A 13,749-nucleotide genomic window follows, 5' to 3' on the forward strand; every position below is an offset into this window, starting at 1 on the left:
CAAAAGAGAAAAGAGAGGGAAAAAAACAGCCTGTTTTATCTTTTTGCAGTGATTTGTATATTTGAAAAATGCCAAGCTTTACGTTGTTCCGGCGTCGACGTTACACTATAGACCCCCCCCCCCTTGTAACTAGCTCGGTTTAACAGTTCTAAGGGCGGAGGAATGCATGAACATACCGCCACGAACAGGACACAGCTAAGAAAATAACCTTGCAGTCGAGAACAGCTGTGCATTGACACTGGAAAAGAAACTTGGGGGAAGAAATTTCCCATCTTGCGCAATGAATGGGATAGTGTTACGAAGAACGCTGTTCCCACGAAGACACCACCTGACACCCACCACTAATTAAGAGACGTGTCATGTCTTGTATACGGTGGTTTGTGTATTAGTATGATCATGTAACCTCATCGGACAAAACATTAGTCACTCTAGTGTTCACACGTAGGTGAAAACCGTTAAGGGGCTCCGGAACGCCCTATACTTGCAATGTTAAAATAACGCTAATAAATTACATCTTTCCTCACAAAGTATTTGAGGTAGGAAGTTGAACTTTTTACAGATTATTTATTGGAATATGGGCTACAACTTAACACAGGGATTTTACAAAATTTTAGTTCAGTTATTAAAGATGATTTTTTTCAATTGTAATGAAAATTCACAACATTTTTTTGCAATTTTTTATTTATATATTCAAAAACATACAGTTTTTTGGAAAAAAGGCTGTGTTAAATTATGCAGAAGGTACTGTGTAACATTTACTGAAAGTTTGAAACAAATATGTTTGGAAGATCCTTAGAAAACATGTAATTAGTATGAGAAAATAAAAGTTTTGGGAATCGAGCCACAAAGATTGGATTAACTTTTTAGTGCATTCCAGGTCCATAGGATGGATTATCTTCATCCTCTGCAAACTCCTCCTCCAGCTTCCTCTTGTTCCTCCTCCTGTTTACTCTTGCTTGTATTTCTAGACTCTTTACACCCCTGTCTGCAGCCCGAAGGCGTTCCTTGTCTAAAGCAAGCATCGCTCGTACCATGTTAGAACCTATCTTCATTCCCATATTTCTAAATACCTTGCACTTTACAATGTTGCCATCATTGAAAGTCGCAACAGCATCATACACACCAAAGTGAAGTGTTTCTATTCCAACAAATACAGTCTTGGGGATTCTCGACCATATAACACTATTTACACTTTCATTGGGGTTTTGAGTTTTTCCGTGAATACACTTTTTCAACAGTTCAGGTGCTGCTAAGTCTCTGAAAATAGGTTTTATCACCTCCATTATTGCATGAGGCAGACTATGCTTATGAGTGTACAATTCACCAGTTAGCAATCCTTTGTTATATTTACACCAACTGTCTTCTTCTTTGGGACACAAGCTATGTTGGGGATTTTCGTCGGTTGAAGAAGTATGAAAAAAAAGAGCCCAAACAGCCTTCTTCATTTCGTCGACACTTTGTGTATTTTGCCTAATAGCCATTCCATAATAGTTCTGTATTTTGTCAATTACACTGTCAGTTAACCTTCCCTTCCCATCCAACCCTTTACCATCACTGAGTTTTTGTTTTTTGTACGAAGCTTTCAGTTGCCGAAATCTTGTTCCCATTCGCTTCTGTACGTGTCCAATACACTCAAATTTCTGCACTACAACATCATCACCATAGGGCTTCAGTCCTTGAACATGTTTGAAACTTTTAGAATCACCGTCACCAAGGTAATTAACATATCGCACAGCGCCACAGTGGGTCACGCCCATGTAGAACACATTTCAAAAAAAATTTAAAAATAGTTGTAGTCTTCGGAATCGAATAAATTATATATCTATTAAAAGGTAATAGTCTGCAGATTCAGAAAACGCAAAAAAGTAAAAATTGAACTTTTCATGATTTTTGAGCCTTTCCGGAGCCCCTTAAGCGTTTACAAATGGTGCAGCTACCGGGTCACGTGCTCAACCACGCGCGCAGTGCCTCAACGTGACCATAAGGCAGTAGCGACCAGCGAGATATTTATGCTTCAAGCGTTGAACGTAAACGTGGATAACAGTTAGGACGTAACAGAGTGGCAAAAAGGGGCAGTCGCGTTTAGCCGTTATCATAGACATACGGTGTGTGAAGATGCTGGATTTATTGGTGTTCTGCGGCGGATTGTCCAACGTGTCTACAAGCAGTGGTGAATACACGTGACCAGGAAACACGAAGTCAGACTCTTGGTCGGAAAAAGATCCTGACTGAGAGGGACCGGAGCCGTGTTTCGCTGCTTGTGAATCAAAATCGCTTCCAAACCCGACAGACATTGCTGCAGGCAGTGAAAGAAGGCCCCTCACAACCTGGTAGTGAGAGAACGTTGCGACGGGAACTGTATACACTGAACATTGGGACTGGAGCACCTCACCAGACGCCATCGCTCACACAGTCACAGAAAAACAACAGCAAAGTTCATTGGGTGTAAGAACATGTGACTGGTTTTCTGAGCACTTCCACATCCTATTACATCTCGACTGGCCTGCAGAATCGCCTGACTTTGAACCCCATAGAAAACCTGTGAGACATGTTGGAACAGCGGGTAAAACTCCGAAGTCAGCATCCCTGCAGTTTGGTGGAACTTCTAACAACCCTACCACAACAAAGGTCAGAATTCAATAACGATTGTGGTGTTGCTCACGCTGCTAAATACTGCATTTTCGGGCAACAACAGTCACATTATGTGGCAGGTGTCATTAGAGCACATTTAATAGTCATTTCATGTAATAATGAAAAAACTAGGCACTCATCTTTTTGTGTTTCCCACGCTGGTCTCGTATTATCATGGCTCAATCGTTGAAAATCTAGGTGGTTATGATTCCAAGCTTGGATGCAAAGAGGCCTAGGTTTTATTCTGCTATATTCAAAAGTTTTTTAGATGCGCTTCACAAAACATTCTTCAAGATTAAACCTTTCAAAGTTAGCACAATGGTGATGTAAAAAAAATAATCAGCACTCCGAATTTAAGTTACATTTCCTTTTAATTGCAATTTCACGTAAACACAAAACATCACTTCACAATACAAAACATACTTGAAAACATCTTCTTCACATTTTATAAGCCAACTATAATATGCGTCTTTCCAACATGACGTCCAAGACTTGACTTTTCCAAGGTCCGACTTTCTGACAACTCAACAACTAACTAATCGCTTACGCGCCCAAAAATCAGAGTTACAAGTACGTCAAAGATCATAGTGACAAAAGAAAGAATACACATAAGAATAATACCATTGCAATATAAACATATCAATGTATCAAAAGTGAAATCAAATCTGAATGTTGTCTCAGAAATATGTTAAATAGTTAACAGAAATACAGTAGAATATTACTGGTATCGAGAGGTACAGGTGAGGTACCATAATGGTTACGTAATTCAAGTACCATTACAAACTGCGCGGTCAAATCTTCAGCGAGTGGTTTAACAAATGGTTCAAATGGCTCTGAGCACTATGGGACTTAACATCAGTGGTCATCAGTCCCCTAGAACTTAGAACTACTGAAACCTAACTAACCTAAGGACAGCACACACATCCAAGCCCGAGGCAGGATTCGAACCTGCGACCGTAGCGGTCGCGCGGTTCCAGACTGAAGCGCCTAGAACCGCTCGGCCACTACGGCTGGCAGTGGTTTAACCTGGTTGCGTCGTACCTGCACAACCCTGTGGACTCATTACTTTACCGAATCCAGGCCGTTGGCAGTTCCAGAGGTGGTACTGAATGATACTTGTAATGATTTCTCCAAGGGTGAAAAATCTTTTGTCCGGTGAGTTTATGTCGCATTGTGCTTGTCTCCCATTGTCATGTCCACGCTTGTGCAGTCCCAGTATAGTGATGGCGGCCTGTTACGCAGGCCGATGCGGCACTGGGGCGCCGTCTACTTCTACGTGTCGTTCGCCGTGCTGGTCGGCCGCACCATCGCCGTGCTCTTCCTGGCGGCCAGGGTCAACGACCAGAGCAAAGGCCCGCTGCCCGTGCTCTTCCAGGTGCCATCGGACAGCTACTGCGTCGAGGTGAGGCAGTGCAACACACCTACCATCAAAGCTACTGACCTAAAACTCTACAGCAAAAAAACAGCCTTTGATGACTTGAAGTATGCTTTCAGTGTTACGATTTTAATCGCGTTCGCAATAGTTTCCATGACAGCTGTAACCAAAGAACGAACTAATTGTAGTAGAAGTGGTACAGTAGATTTATTCATATGGAAATCACTTACACACTCACTTTTACAGCACTAAAAGACCTGAATCGAAACAAAGCCCCGGGAGTAGACAACATTCCATTAGAACTACTGACAGCCTTGGGAGAGCCAGTCCTGACAAAACACTACCATCTGGGGAGCAAGGTGTATGAGACAGGAGAAATACCCTCAGACTTCAAGAAGAATATAATAAGTCCAATCCCAAAGAAAGCAGGTGTTGACAGATGTGAAAAATACCGAACTATCAGTTTAATAACTCATGGCTACAAAATACTAACGCGAATTATTTACAGACGAATGGAAAAACTGGTAGAAGCCGACCTCAGGGAAGATCAGTTTGGATTCCGTAGAAATATCGTAACACGTGAGGCAATACTGACCCTACGACTTATCTTATAAGAAAGATTAAGGAAAGGCAAACCTACGTTTCTAGCATTTGTAGATTTAGAGAAAGCTTTCTACAATGTTGACTGGAATACTCTCTTTCAAATTCTGAAGGTGGCAGGGGTAAAATACAGGGAGCGAAAGGCTATTTACAATTTGTACAGAAACCAGATGGCAGTTATAAGAGTCGAGGGACATGAAAGGGAAGCAGTGGTTGGAAAGGGAGTGAGACAGGGTTGTAGCCTCTCCCCGATGTTATTCAATCTGTATATTGAGCAAGCAATGAAGGAAACAAAAGAAAAATTCGGAGTAGGTATTAAAATCCATGGAGAAGAAATAAAAACTTTGAGGTTGGCCGATGACATTGTAATTCTGTCAGAGACAGCAAAGGACTGGGAAGAGCAGTTGAATGGAATGGATAGTGTCTTGAAAGGAGAATATAAGATGAACATCAACAAAAGCAAAACGAGGATAATGGAATGTAGTCGAATTAAGTCAGGTGATGCTGAGGGAATCAGATTAGGAAATGAGACGCTTAAAGTAGTAAAGGAGTTTTGCTATTTGGGGAGCAAAATAACTGATGATGGTCGAAGTAGAGAGGATATAAAATGTAGACTGGCAATGGCAAGGAAAGCGTTTCTGAAGAAGAGAAATTTGTTAACATCAGTATAGATTTAAGTGTCAGGACGTCGTTTCTGAATGTATTTGTATGGAGTGTAGCCATGTATGGAAGTGAAACATGGACGATAAATATTTTGGACAAGAAGAGAATAGAAGCTTTCGAAATGTGGTGCTACAGAAGAATGCTGAAGTTTAGATGGGTAGATCACATAACTAATGATGAAGTATTGAATAGGATTGGGGAGAAGAGAAGTTTGTGGCACAACTTGACTAGAAGAAGGGATCGGTTGGTAGGACATGTTCTGAGACATCGAGGGATCACCAATTTAGTATTGGAGTGCAGTGTGGAGGGTAAAAATCGTAGAGGGAGACCAAGAGACGAATACACTAAGCAGATTCAGAAGGATGTAGGTTGCAGTAGGTACTGGGAGATGAAGAAGCTTGCACAGGATAGAGTAGCATGGAGAGCTGCATCAAACCAGTCTCAGGACTGAAGACCACAACAACAACAACAACAACAACAACAACACTTTTACAAGGATGTTGGACATATCTTGGTATCACATTGTAGGAATAACAAGAATAACCTAATTCATATGCTGAAGCGCCAAAGAAACTGGTATAGGCATGAGTATTCAAACACAGACATAAATAAAAAGGCAGAATACCGCACTGCAGCAACACCGACTCAAAGGAAGGCCTCGGCGCTTGTTGGTGACGTCACGTCAGCTAGGCACGGAGAACGCCAGGTCTGCTGCAGGCAGAAACGCCTGAGCTTGCTTATCACTATAAATCTCTTATTTTTGTACAAAATGTTTGGTATTGTTTTGGATTCTGCAGTTTTTTTTTATGAAAGATTTTCTTACTATCGTAAAGCTGCAAATTAAGATCATAATTCTGTATTACTGAATCCTGTCGAAGCAAACTTAGATCAATATGAGAAGATGCTTTGCCCCATTGCAAGCTTCGGAAATTTTACATTCAAGTAACTATATTTATTTGATCCATTTTGTTATCGAAACTTACCCCAACCCCCTTACGATGAACTCGTTTCTTTTATTTATTTATTTATTTTCGTTTGACATCATCACTGGAAATGTGAACTAATTTACATGTGTAAATGTCCAACTGTTGCCAGTCATTAGATTACAGTCGTTTTCAACGAAAGGAATTCTAAACAGGAAACAAAATAGCTTCATACATCGAAAATACTGCTGAGCTTACACTTTTTTAAACATGCACATTAGAAAAGATAAATATTCCCCCTTGCAACTGAAAGTTGAAACTTAATAAGATAAAAAAAATTTATTTGATAAAACAAATAACTCTGTTTTGCCTCTTCTTCTGTCCCCCACCCCCTTCCCCAAAGTGTACAATCGCAAGATATTTCATTAACATTCAGTGCTCCTCACCCCATAGTCAACCAAGATACATAAAGAAGAGCACCAATATGTTCACAGTTTCTTGTAAAAGCAACCCAGTACAAACGTAACTTCCTCAGATTTACAAATAAGGTAAAGAAGCACGAATTCTCTTGCTGCTAGACCATGAAGTTGTTTTTGTATGTCAATCCTTAAAACAGGTGGAAATTTAAGTTCAGGAGTACACTATTTGTTAAGAAGTGTAATGAATTGCACAATTAATTGATTGCAGAAATCTCTCAAAACAATGTGTGTTGGTCAACTACCGCCAATAGTTTCACATTTTCCTGTGTCAGAGAGGGAGACACCACCATTATGAGTATGCCTGCAACAGACCTGGCGTTCGCCGTACCTAGCTGACGTGACGTCACGAACAAGCGCCGAGGCCTTCCTTTGAGTCGGTGCTGATTCCAGTCGGCAACGCCTATACAAGACAACAAGTGTCTGGCGCAGTTGCTAGATGGGTGACTGTTGCTACAATGGCAGGTTATCAAGATTTAAGTGAGCTTGAACGTGGTGCATGAGCGATGGGGAACAGCATCACCGATGTAGCGACGAAGTGGGGATTTTCCCGTACGACCTTTCCACGAGTGTACCGTCAATATCAGGAATCCTCAGACATTGTTGCGTCCGGAAAAAAGATCAGGCAAGAGCGGGACCAATGACGATTGAAGAGAATCGTTCATCGTGCCAGAAGAGCAATCATTCCACAAACTGCTGCAGATTTCAATGCTGGCCCGTCAACAAGTGTCAGCGTGCGAACCATTCGAGCCGAAGGCCCAGTCGCGTATCCTTGATGAGTGCACGACACCAAGCTTTACACCTCGTCTGGTCTCGTCAACAGCGACATTGGACTGTTGATGACTGGAAACATGTTGCCTGGTCGGACGAGTCTCGTTTCAACTTGTATAGAGCGGATGGACGTGTACGGATATGGAGACAAACCTCATGAATTCATGGACCCTGCATATCAACAGGGGACTGTTCAAACTGGTAGAGGCTCTGTAATGATGTGAGGCGTCTGCAGGTGGACTGATATTAGACCCCTGATACGTCTATATAAAACTCTGACAGGTGGCACGTACGTAAGCATCCTATCTGATCACTTGCATCCATTCATGTCCATTGTGCATTCCGGACTTGGGCAATTACAGCAGAACAATGCGACACCCCAGACGTCCAAAACTGCTACAAAGTTGCTCCAGGAACACTCTTCTGAGATTGACACCATTAATAAATATAGACCTCGGTCAGAAATCGGTAGCTAAGGTAGAATATTCAAAATTTCTAGGTGTATGCATTGATGAGGGGTTTAACTGGAAAAAACACACTGAAGATCTGCTGAAACGTTTGAGTACAGCTGCTTATGATATTAGGGTCATTGCAAATTTTGGCGATATACATCTTAGTAAATTAGTTTACCACGCCTATTTTCATTCTCTGTTTTCGTATGGCATCATATTGTGGAGTAACTCATCACTGAGTAAAAGAGTGTTAGTTGCAGAAAAGCGTGTGATCAGAATAATTGCTAGAGCTCATCCAAGATCATCCGGCAGAGACTTATTTAAAGAGCTAGAGATCTTCACTGTAGCCTCACAATATATATATTCACTTATGGAATTTGTTATTAACAATCCGTACGAATTCAAAAGTAATAGCAGTGTACTTGGCTACAACACTAGGAGAAAGGATGATCTTCACTACTTAAGGTTAAATCTAACTTTGGCTCGGAAGGGGGTAAATTATGCGGCCACAAGTCTTTGGTCACTTACCTAATAGTATCAAAAGTCTGATAGCCATTAAAAGGAAATTAAACGAATTTATGAATGGCAACACCTTCTACTCATTAGATGAATTTTTTGATATAGTAAGTGGGTAATTTCCCCACCCCCACGAAAAAAATTAAAAATATTAAGTGTCATGTAATATTTTGTGTCATGTAATATCTTGTATAGACACCTTTTATTAACCTGACACGTTCCACATCATTACGAAGTGTCGTATTCATGATCTATGGAACAAGTACTAATCTAATCTAAGCTAATTAAACACTTCTGCTGGCCACCAAACTCCCCAAACATGAACAGTATTGAGCAAATCTGAGATGCCTTGCAGCGTGCTGTTCAGAAGAGATCTCCACCCCCTCGTACTCTTACGGATTTATGGACAGCCGTGCAGGACTCATAGTGTCAGTTCCATCCAGCACTACTTCAGACAGTAGTCTGGTTCGTGCCACGTGGTGTTGCGGCACTTCTGCCTGCTCGCGTCGCCCTAGACGATATTAGTCAGGTGTACCAGTTTTCTTGGCGCTTCAGTGTATGTACAGTTATTTTAGTGCTCATGGGTCAGTGGTTCCCAATCTTTGTGTTACCCCTGAGTGCAATCAGGTACTCGCTAGTAGCACCCCCCCCCCCCCCGCCCCACCACCACCACCATCAACAACATAAGCGCCTAACTAAACTTTATCTTTACTTGCTTCCATTCATGTCAAAAATGGCTCTGAGCACTATGGGACTTTACTTCTGTGGTCATCAGTCCCCTAGAACTTAGAACTACTTAAACCTAACTAACCTAAGGACATCACACACATCCATGCCCGAGGCAGGATTCGAACCTGCGACCGTAGCAGCCCCGCGGTTTCGGACTGCGCGCCTAGAAACCACCGCGGCCGGCCCATTCATGTCCATTGTGCATTCTAACTAAACTTAAGAATGGAAAAGAATTTTCTTTGAACGCTTTGCGACCGAACCGCCGAATCTTTCCATCAGTAAATGTGGTATGTTCTCAACTGACTCGGTTGTTTTAACCCCCTCCACTGACGGAATGACCCGCTTCCTAATTCCGTATGTATAAAACCAATACGAACTTGTAGCTGTCACGCCTTTGCGCTTACTGCTACGTATTTTAACTGTAAATAGCTCAGTCCTAATGGTAAGAGGTAGTAGTGAATTCACGTTGTTAATATTTGAATACAGCACAGCTGCCACAAGCTCAGCTCACTTTTACTCCACTCCTACCCTCGCCATTGCACCACATTAACTAGGTGCTACGTGGACCTTGCTAAATTCACTTGCGTATACATTTTTGACCGTTACTCGCCAGTATTTACCTAAAGATTAGTACACTGCTAACCGGACTATTTCCCTAAGAGCTGTGATGATTGAACGGGTTTGATCCACGGCCTACAGTGCCCTACAGTTCACACGGTAACACTGCCTACCTGACCCACTTAACTTGGTAGTGAGCTTATGTATCCAATCACCACTGCTAGCAGCAGTGGATAATCCTATCAGCACGACGAGAGCAGCAGACTTACCGTCGAATCCTCCTGAAAATACTTATAACTACGGTCGCCAGCTCTGAAGGAGCAAAAGAATAAATCAAGTTTTGGCTCGTTTCAAAGAGAAATGGCTTGAGTTGAATTTAAACTTAATTCTGAATATTACTATTTCTGATCATTCTAGATGATTCTACAAAGCAAATACTCTCTCAATTTCTGTGAGTTGGCTTGGTAATTACTACCAATACAGTTTATGCAACTTAGGTTAACAAAATTCTATCCTTCAACTTATTTAATGATTTTGGATATTACTCTTTGGACAATTGATACAGAATTAGTTAAGTGACTTTACTTGAAAGGTTACTCAGAAAAATTTAAGTAACTATAAATAGGCGACTCATTCTGGTGTGACCATTGCTCTTTTCAACATTCTTATACGCTAAAGTATTCTACAACCAAAAGAATTGTAAATGAAAGAGGCGATGGTGGCCTCAGTCTGATTTCACTATACTATGTTTGAGGTTACTACACTTTACAAAGAAAAACTTGCGTCATAATTTAACTCATTACTATACTCTGTCCTCTGCACTTGCATATAAGAAAACTGGTATTCTCCTTTTACATGTATACAAAGTTCGACTTAACAATTGCAAGCAGTCTTGCATTGGGTAGACGTGTCGGTGCTGGTGGTGAGATGCATGTGGCTAACGCAGCTCTTCACGCCTCATGCCCTTAATGGCGGCTGTAACTACGAGCTGTAGCACTCGTATAAGCTACTGCACGTCCGCCATAAAATCTGGGCGCAGGAACTCTTACAATCAGCCCCAGTGGCATAGAGGCGGCTTCAACAACCATTCGTCGCGTTTTACTCCAAAAATGGCGACGATATTCGCCTCTTCTCTGTTGCACAATCACTTTTGCGTGAGCACAGTTACACACGTCCGATCACGTCAACACTCCCCAGGCCATTCCATTGTTCAGTCCCTGTGTCTCCAGCTACCCCTAGCTATGCTCGTATCACCAAGAGTGGGGGCGTTCTCCTACCACCTTTTTACCGAAATCATTTAGTATTTAAGAATATTTATATTTACTACCCTGGAATTCATACCAGTCATAATAATTTACTACTAGCGCTTTACAACATTAAATTATACAGTAATAACTTATAATTACCAAGAAAAAGAATACATTTGACTCCGAGAGCTTAGTGCATTGTCTGACAGGTAGCGCTAATTCCCAGTTTCGCCAATAGATGGCATCAGGGTGCACTCCCTGGCAGTCTTACACAAGCGCGCCCGTTTCCGACGCGCGGTCTCCAAATTACTGTCAGCCCACCATCATTTCAGTTCCATTACAGCTTGTATTTTTTAAATGATGGGAGATAAATGATATTTAGTTTTCGTGGGTGTCTAATTAAACCCCGAAATAATGAGTCAATGAGACAGTTGGTACCACTTAATCCTAGCAACATTTTATTTCTATTTGTAGAAAGATGAAGTAATTTTCAGTGCATCTCGAGTGATACCTACAACTCCTACTCAGAAATGAAAGATAATTGTGCTCATTTATGGTGCATACTTATAAAATATGCTTCCTCTGCACAACTCTTCTCCGTAGTGACACTTGCTTCACTCACACCCTACAACCCCATTTGAAATCAGCCAAGTCAAAGGGTATACACGATAACTACTGCTTGTGTACCTCTAGCTACCTGGACTCCTTACCCTTGAAATGACGGAAACAAGAAGACTTTAGGTTGCCAATGCTTTGAGTGTGACAACTGCCGCACAGCAGTGTAGTAGCCATTACATAATAACTGCTGTGTTGTGATCTAAATTAGATCGTTTATTGTAGCGAAGCGAATAATGAAGCAGTTTCTGGTCCATTGTGGGAACAACGTACAACTCGAAAAGGCATTTTCATAAGATATTTAAGCATATACCGGGTGATCAAAAAGTCAGTATAAATTTGAAAACTTAATAAACCACGGAATAATGTAGTTAGAGAGGTAAAAATTGACACACATACTTGGAATGACATGGGGTTTTATTAGAACAAAAAAAAAGTTCCCAAAATGTCCGACAGATGGCGCTGGACAGCAAAACGTCAGTGCTGCGCATGACAATCCTGTACCAAAGGAGCCGTAATGACAGAGAGAATCAGATGCGCCAGCAGTCGCATCATGTTGACGTTACCTGAAAAGGCGCTTTTAGTGAAGCTGTATTATTAGAATGGGAAATGTGCTAGTTCAGCGTTACGATGCTATCGCTATAGGAAGGGGATTCGAACGGGTAAACGACCGTTGGCAAATGCAGCTGTGGCGAGAATGATTTCGAAGTTCGAAGCTACGGGTTGTTTAGATGATAGACCCCTTAGTGGCCGACCGAGCACAAGGCGTAATGCTTCTGCGACGGTTCAGGAAGAAATGGAGACTGTAGCGGGTTCATCTATGCACGGGGAAGCCAGTGCTCGTGCAGTCTCACGTCGCACCGGCATTCCATACACTACTGTTTGGTTGGCCCTTAGGCGTACCCTCCGATGCTATCGGTACAAAATCCATTGGCATCATGAACTGTTACCTGGCGATTTAGTGAAGCGGAGGGCTTTTGCGGCGTGGTCGTTTCAACAGATGGCGGAAAATGATGATTGGTTGAGTAACGTGTTGTGGATCCACGAAGCTCATTTCACGCTCCGAGGGTTTGTCAACTCCCACAACTGCAGAATTTGGACTACCTAAAATGCTAGAACTGTCGTGGAAACTCCATTGCACGACGAGAAAGTCACGGTGTGGGCTGCATTTACCACATCTACCGTTATCGGGCCTTTTTTCTTCGAGGAAATGCGTGATTCTGGTTTTGTAACTGCTACCGTGACGGGTGAGAGGTACGCCGATATGTTACAGAATCGCATCATCCCCAGGCTGGCTGATGGACGCCTGCTGGAACGTACGATGTTTATGCAGGATGGCGCTCCACCCCATATTGCTAGACGCATGAAAGATCTCTTGCGCGTGTCGTTTGGCGATGGTCGTGTGCTCAGCCGCCACTTTCGTCATGCTTGAGCTCCCAGGTCCCCAGTCCTCAGTCCGTGCGATTATCGGCTTTGGGGTTACCTGAAGTCGCAAGTGTATGGTGACCGACCGACATCTCTAGGGATGCTGAAAGACAACATCCGACCCCAATGCCTCACCATAACTCCGGACATGCTTTACAGTGCTGTTCACTACATTATTCCTCGACTACAGCTATTGTTGAGGAATGATGGTGAACATATTGAGCATTTCCTGTAAAGAACATCATCTTTGCTTTGTCTTTCTTTGTTATGCTAATTATTGCTATTCTGATCAGATGAAGCGCCATCGGTTGAACATTTTTTGAACCTTTTTTTTGTTCTAATAAAACCCCATGTCATTCCAAGCATGTGTGTCAATTTGTACTTCTCTATCTACATTATTCCGTGATTTATTCAGTTTTCAAATTTATACTGACTTTTTGTACAGCTATAATCTAGACTCTCTATATTTGTTTTTCGGACTGCGGCATACACCACTACCTCTCATACCCAGTAACACGCTTTCTTGTTCTGATGCATGCCTGTGTTCGTCGTGGCATACAGTCCACTAGATCATCAAGGCACTATTGGTCCTGATTGTCCCGCTCCTCAACCGCGATTCGGCGTAGATCTCTCCGATTGTTTGGTGGGTCACCTGGTCCAAAAACAGACCTTTTCGATGTTCGATAGGGCTCATATCTGGAAAATAAGCTGACCATTCTAATCTAGCTGCCGGCCGCGGTGGTCTAGCGGTTCTGGCGCTGCAGTCCG

The 13,749-nt window shown here is 42.3% G+C and overlaps 1 pseudogene; it reads left to right on the top strand.

The window, feature by feature from the left end:
• LOC126160522 (gustatory receptor for sugar taste 64f-like) overlaps positions 1–13,749 on the top strand; it is a 109,405-nt pseudogene that overhangs the window by 34,177 nt on the left and 61,479 nt on the right.

Source organism: Schistocerca cancellata, chromosome 2 (assembly GCF_023864275.1).
Source record: "Schistocerca cancellata isolate TAMUIC-IGC-003103 chromosome 2, iqSchCanc2.1, whole genome shotgun sequence".
NCBI classification, from domain to species: Eukaryota; Metazoa; Arthropoda; class Insecta; order Orthoptera; family Acrididae; genus Schistocerca; species Schistocerca cancellata.